Genomic DNA, 6,317 nt, shown 5'->3' with positions numbered 1-6,317 from the left:
TCTCTAGCCCTCCCCTGTTCAAGCTCTGTCTCTCTGTCTCTGTCTCTCTCTCTGTCTCTGTCTCTCTCTCTCAAAAATAAAATAAGCATTATTTTTTTTAATTTGTGCTTAAAAATCCTACACTAAAGAAAAAATGAGGGAATATATTTGCAAATCATGTATCTGATAAGGGACTTATATACAGAATATATAGAATACTTGTAATTCAATAATAAAAAGAAACATCATTCATTATCAGAGAATAAAAGTCAAAACCACATTGAGATACCACCTCACACTGGTCAGAGTGGCTAAAATTAACAACTCAGGAAACAACAGATGTTAGTGAGGATGTGGAGAAATGGGAACTCTCTTACACTGTTGGTGGGAATTCAAACTGGTGCTACTCTGGAAAACAGTGTGGAGGCTCCTCAAAAAATTGAAAATATACCTACCCTACTGCTAGCTGGTTCCTAGCAATATTATTAGTAATTTACCCAAAGGATACAGGAGTGCCGATTCACAGAGACACAGGTACCCCAATGTTTATAGCAGCGCTTCCAACAATAGCCAAATTATAGAAAGAGCCCAAATGTGCATCATCTGATGAATGGATAAAGAAGATGTAGATTATATATATACTGGAATACTATTTGTCAATGAGAAAGAATGAAAACCTGCCATTTGCAACAAGGTGGATGGAACTGTAGGGAATTATGCTAAGTGAAATAAGTCAGTCAGAGAAAGACAGATATCATATGTGGAATTTGAGAAGCTTAACAGAAGACCATGGGAGAAGGGAATGTGAAAAAATAGCTTGAAACAGAGAGGGAGGGGGGCAAACCATAAGAGACTCTTAAATAGAGAGAACAAACTGAGGATTGATGGTGGACGACAGAGAGGGGAAAGTAGGTGATGCATATTGAGGAGGGCACTTGTTGAGATGAGCATTGGGTGTTGTATGTAAGCAAAGAATCACGGGAATTTATCCATAAAGCCAAAAGCACACTGTATACACTGTAAGTTAGCTAACTTNTGGGTGCAACAGGCAAGGGCGCAGCATGGTGTTGTGTAGGCTGGCACCCAATTTCCCCATTCCTGGGCATGATGTGTCTTCGGAACACCTGCTTCTGCCTCAGCTATTGCCACCTACACTGCAGATGGTTGGTGTCTCTATGGTGAGGATGAGGAAGAAGAGTTCCAGCTCAAGGGCACAAGTACAAAAGTTAAAAAAAATTATGAAACAGACAAATCTTCAATCAAGTGTAACATTTTAATGCTTGGCATCTAGACTCCTTCTGCTCTCACTATGCCAGCAGCAACTGTAGATTATAATCAAATAACTTGTGAAGTTTGGGCTTGCAACCTGAGTGAAGAGATGAAGAAAATTAATCAATTTATCTTAAAATATAATTACACTGCTATGGACACCAATTACCCCGGTGTGGTTGCAAGAATTTAGGAGCAAAGCCAACTATTGGAATGTAATGTGTACTTTTTAAATATAAGTTGGCTAGGACTGACATTTATGAATGAGCAAAGAGAATACCCTCCAGGAACTTCAACTTGGTAGTTTAATTTTAAATTTAATTTGATGGAGTACATGTATGCCCAGGACTCTATAGTGATAATAACAACATCTGGTACCCATTTTCTAAAGTGTGAGGAAGGAAATGGAACCCATTGCTCCACAGAACTTCTTATGACATCAGAGTGGTCCTCTGCAAAGGGATCAAATGGTTATAATTTCACACTGGTTATAACTTTGGCAATTTAATCAAAATCCTGACCAATTATAACTTGCCTGAATAAGAATTTGACTTCTTTGAGATCCTTCAGTTATTTTTTCCAATTATTTATGATGTGAAGTACCTCATGAAGAGCTGCAAAAAATCGCAAAGGTGGTTTACAGGAAGTTGTTCAACAGGTAGAGCTGGAACTGATAGGACCATAACATCAAGCAGGATCAGATTCATTTCTCACAGGAATGATATTTTTGAAAATGAGAGAAGTATAAAGACATCTGTAGTGCCTTTTTCTCAGTTGGTTGTTAGGTTGAGAACATTAAAATTTTCGGCAAAAAAAAAAATTAAAAATGGGCAAGCTATTTGAATAGACATTTCTCCAAAGAAGATATAGAAGTAGACGGAAAGTGCAGGAAAAGATGCTAAATAGCATCAGCCATTAACAAAATGATTTAAAAATAACAAGTGTTAGTTAGGATGTAGAGAAATTGTAACCCTCATAGACTCCTGATGGGAATAAAGAATAGTTCAGTCTCTTTGGAAAACAGTGTGGCAGTTCCTTGAAATGTTAAACATTAGGTTACTATATGACTCTCCTAAGTGTATATTCAAGAGAAATGAACACATTATGTCTACATAAATACTGGTATGCAAATACTCATAGCAATGCTATTCACAACACCCAAATGTAGATCAACTGATGAATGAATAAATAGTATGGTATTTCTATACAATGGATGTTTATATGGAAATAAATTCAGTGATAAGTGATACAGGCTACAGAATGGATGAACCTTAAAAAACATTTTGCTAAATGAAAGAAGCCAGATACAAAATATCACATAAGGTATGATTTATCCATATAAATTGATTAGAATAGGCAAACCTATAGACACAGAGAGTAGATTTGTGGAAGCCTATGTCTTTGGGCTCTGCTGAGAAATGGGCAATGACTGCAAATGGGCACAAATTTCTTCCTGAGGTAATGGAAAATTTCTTAAACTAAGTGTGCTTATGGTTACCCAATATGGTAAAATACTAAAAGCCACTGAATTGTAGGACTTTAAAAGACGAATGTTATAGTGTATGTATTATATCTCAATAAAGCTGTTATAAGAATCAATGAAATTAATTCTCCTTACAAACAAGAAAATAAAAATATATTATTATGTCAATAAGTGGAGGAAAGCACTTGACAAAATTAAACATGTATTTGCAGTAAAAAAAAAACTTTCAGTGAACAACAAATGGAATAAAACTTCCTTAATGTGATAAAAGACATCTGTAAATAATTTACAACCAACATCATATCTAATAGTGAAAGACTGAATCTTTAAAAATAATAAGAATGACTTCTCTCACCTCTACATTTCAGCATCATACTAGAAGTCCAAGCCAGGCCAATGAGAGAGGGAAAATAGAAAGGGAAGGGAAGGGAAGGAAAGAGGAGAGAGAAAAGGAAAGAAAAGAAAAGAAAAGAAAAGAAAAGAAAAGAAAAGAAAAGAAAAGAAAAGGAAAGGAAAGGAAAGGAAAGAAAAGGAAAGGAAAGGAAAGGAAAGGAAAGGAAAGGAAAGGAAAGGAAAGAAAAGAAAAGAAAAGAAAAGAAAAGAAAAGAAAAGAAAAGAAAAGAAAAGAAAAGTGCAGAGATAGAGAAGTGGAGATAAGAAATAAAGGCAATAATGATGATGGGGATGAGGAAAATGATGATGGCGATGATGATAATAAAGATGATGACAAATGAAGCAGAGAGAAGATCTGAAACAAGAAATACTGCCTGAGAGGTTTTGGATCCCCCATTTTCTTGCCTTGTTTCTTTTTTTTTTTAAGTTTATTTATTTTGAGAGAGAAAGAGGGAGAGAGAAAGAGAGAGAGAGAGAGAGAGCACCGGAGGGAAGAGGGGAGGGGCAGAAAGAGAGGGAGAGAATCCCAGGCAGGCTCCATGCTGTCAGCAGAGAGCCTGACATAGGGCTCAAACTCACAAACCATGAGATCTTGACCTGAGTTGAAATCAAGAGTTGGATGCTTAACCAATTAGCCACTCAGGTGCCCCTTTCTTGCCTTGTTTCTTTGAAGCATGTTCTGGATTGACAGTGGGATGCCTATAACTTTATCTCATGGTAGTTCTGCTAGATGACAGTAGTAAGAGGAAATAGCCCAAGAGAGGTCAAATTCTTACTATAGGCTGGGCCCCTATGGGGACCTTATTCTTCCTAAGCCCTGAAGGAAGGAAAAGTTCTAACTTGTCCATTGTCATCAGCTCCAACTATAACTGAAGATAGCTGAAAAGCGGCCGAAGATGGAGGTAAAACCACAGCTCCGAAATTCTTTCCAATTCCATAATTCATATGTATATAATGTACATTTCATAAAGTGCTATCTTAAAAGTCATAATTCCTTGGGCATTGAGGAGGGCACTTATTGGGATGAGCACTGGGTGTTGTATGGAACCCAATTTGACAATAAATTATATTTTTAAAAGTCATAATTCTATCAAGACTCCATTTAAGATATTTTATACTCACATAAATAATAGCAAGAAAATCAAAAGAGAAGAAAAGAAAGTTGATTATACAAAATGCCTCAAAAAGTCCCACATACTTGGAAGTAATAAATAAAACTTTAAAAAGAAAGCTCTCTCTGTTCACAGACCATTATTTTCTATGTAAAAAATCCCAAAGCATCTACCAAAAAACTCCTAAAATTAGTAAATGAGTTTAACAAGTTTGCAGGATATAGATCCAATATAAAACAGTTAATGACATTTCTATATACTGATACTAAGCAATTGGAATATGAGATTATTTAAAAATTACATTCATATTAGCACCAAAAAATTCAATCTTAAGAATAAAGAAAGCAAAATATGTGCAGGATTTGTGTGCAGAAAAATACAAAACACTGATGAAAAAATAAAAAACCTAAGTAAATGGAAAAATATCACGTGNAAGCTTATTCTAAAATTTGTACATGAAGTTGGGGCACCTGGGTGGCTCAGTAGGTTAAGCGTCTGTCTTTGCCTCAGGTCATGATCTCACAGTTCTTTTGTTCAAGCCCCATGTTGGGCTCTGCGCTGACAGGCTGATAGCTTGGGGCCTGGAGCCTGGTTCGGATTCTGTGTCTCCCACCCTCTTTCCCTCCCTCCGTCTCTCTCTTTCTCTTTCTCTGCCCCTCTTCCACTCGCACTCTGTCTCCCTGTCTTTCTCTCTCTCTCTCCCCCTCTCAAAATAAGCATTAAAAAATAAAGAAATAAAATTTGTACATTAAGTTAAAGTTAATAGAATAGCCAAATAAGTATATTAAAAGAGGAAAAAAAAACAGGAGAAGAACATTGGAATTCACACTATCTAATTTCTAGACTTATTCTAAAGCTCTGTAATTAAGAAAGTGGGTTATTACCAAAAATAAAAAGAATTTACATTAGGTGATGAATGTATTAACTGACTTGATTGCAGTAATCCTTTCACAATGTATGTATATTAAAATGCCACATTGCACACCTTTTACAAATCACGCGGTACAACCTAAATATACACTATATTTTTGTCAACCATGTATCAATAAAGCTGAGCGAAAAAGAGTGGGTTTTGGTGAATAGACAGACAAATTGTTCAGTGGAACAACACAGAAGGGGCCAAAATAGAGTCAAAATGTAGCCAGCTGCTTTTAGACAAAGGGCAAAGGCAATTCAATGAAGAAAGGGTAGTCTTAAGAAGACTGGTGTCAGAAAGTCAGGCAACTATATGCAAAGAAACAAATCTTAACAGATACCTCATGTTTTAAACAAAAGTTAACTCAAAATGGATCATAGACCTAAATGTAAAGTGTAAAACTCTAAAATTTACACAAGAAACTGTTAGAGAAAATCTCCATTGGTTTCACAAAGAGTTTTAGTTATAGAACCAACGCACAGTTCATAAAAGAAAAAAAATTGCACTTCATCACAATTAAAAACTTTTGTGAAGAACACAGTTAAAAGTTTGCAAGGACAAACCACAGACAGGGAGAAAAAAATATTTACAAATCACACATATAAAACCCTAAAAAATCTACAATAAGAAAACATAGACCCAGTTTTTTATGCGCTTCTGGGTGGGTCAATCAGTTAAGCATCCAACTTAGGCTCAGGTCATGATCTCATGGTTCATGGGTTCAAGCCCTGTGTTGGGTTCTCTGCTGTTAGCACAGAGACTGCTTTGGATCCTCTGCACCCCCCACCCCTCTCCCGCTCATGCTCACTCTTTCTCTATCAAAATTAAATAAACTTTAAAAAAATAAATTATTTTCTAAAGACAAATATTCAGAAAAGACAAAGAAAATATAAAAATGACAAATATGCTTATGAAAAGATGTTCAGCACCATTAATCATTAGGAAAATACAAAATAAGACCATAAAGCAACTGGTCAGTGCACACCAATGAATGTGTTTAATATAAAAAAAATCTGACAACCAAATGCTGAGGAGGATTCAGAGCAAATAGAACTCTTTTACAATGCTGGTAGGAAAGCAAAATGATAAAGCTACTTTGCAAAACTTCATAAGCAGGATTTATATATCATCATATGTGTATATTCTCCTTTAAAGTTTAAAGGTA

General features: G+C 35.6%; 1 pseudogene; it reads left to right on the top strand.

Moving 5' to 3' along the window:
* The first annotated feature begins 1,288 nt into the window (after positions 1-1,288).
* LOC144225855 (CCR4-NOT transcription complex subunit 7 pseudogene) lies at positions 1,289-1,996 on the top strand (annotated as a pseudogene).
* Positions 1,997-6,317: the final 4,321 nt, after the last annotated feature.

Source organism: Crocuta crocuta, unplaced genomic scaffold, assembly GCF_008692635.1.
Source record: "Crocuta crocuta isolate KB4526 unplaced genomic scaffold, BGI_CrCroc_1.0 scaffold2116, whole genome shotgun sequence".
Classification (NCBI taxonomy): domain Eukaryota; kingdom Metazoa; phylum Chordata; class Mammalia; order Carnivora; family Hyaenidae; genus Crocuta; species Crocuta crocuta.
Note: the sequence above shows the minus strand (reverse complement) of the source record. Positions and strands in the feature narration are given on the sequence as shown.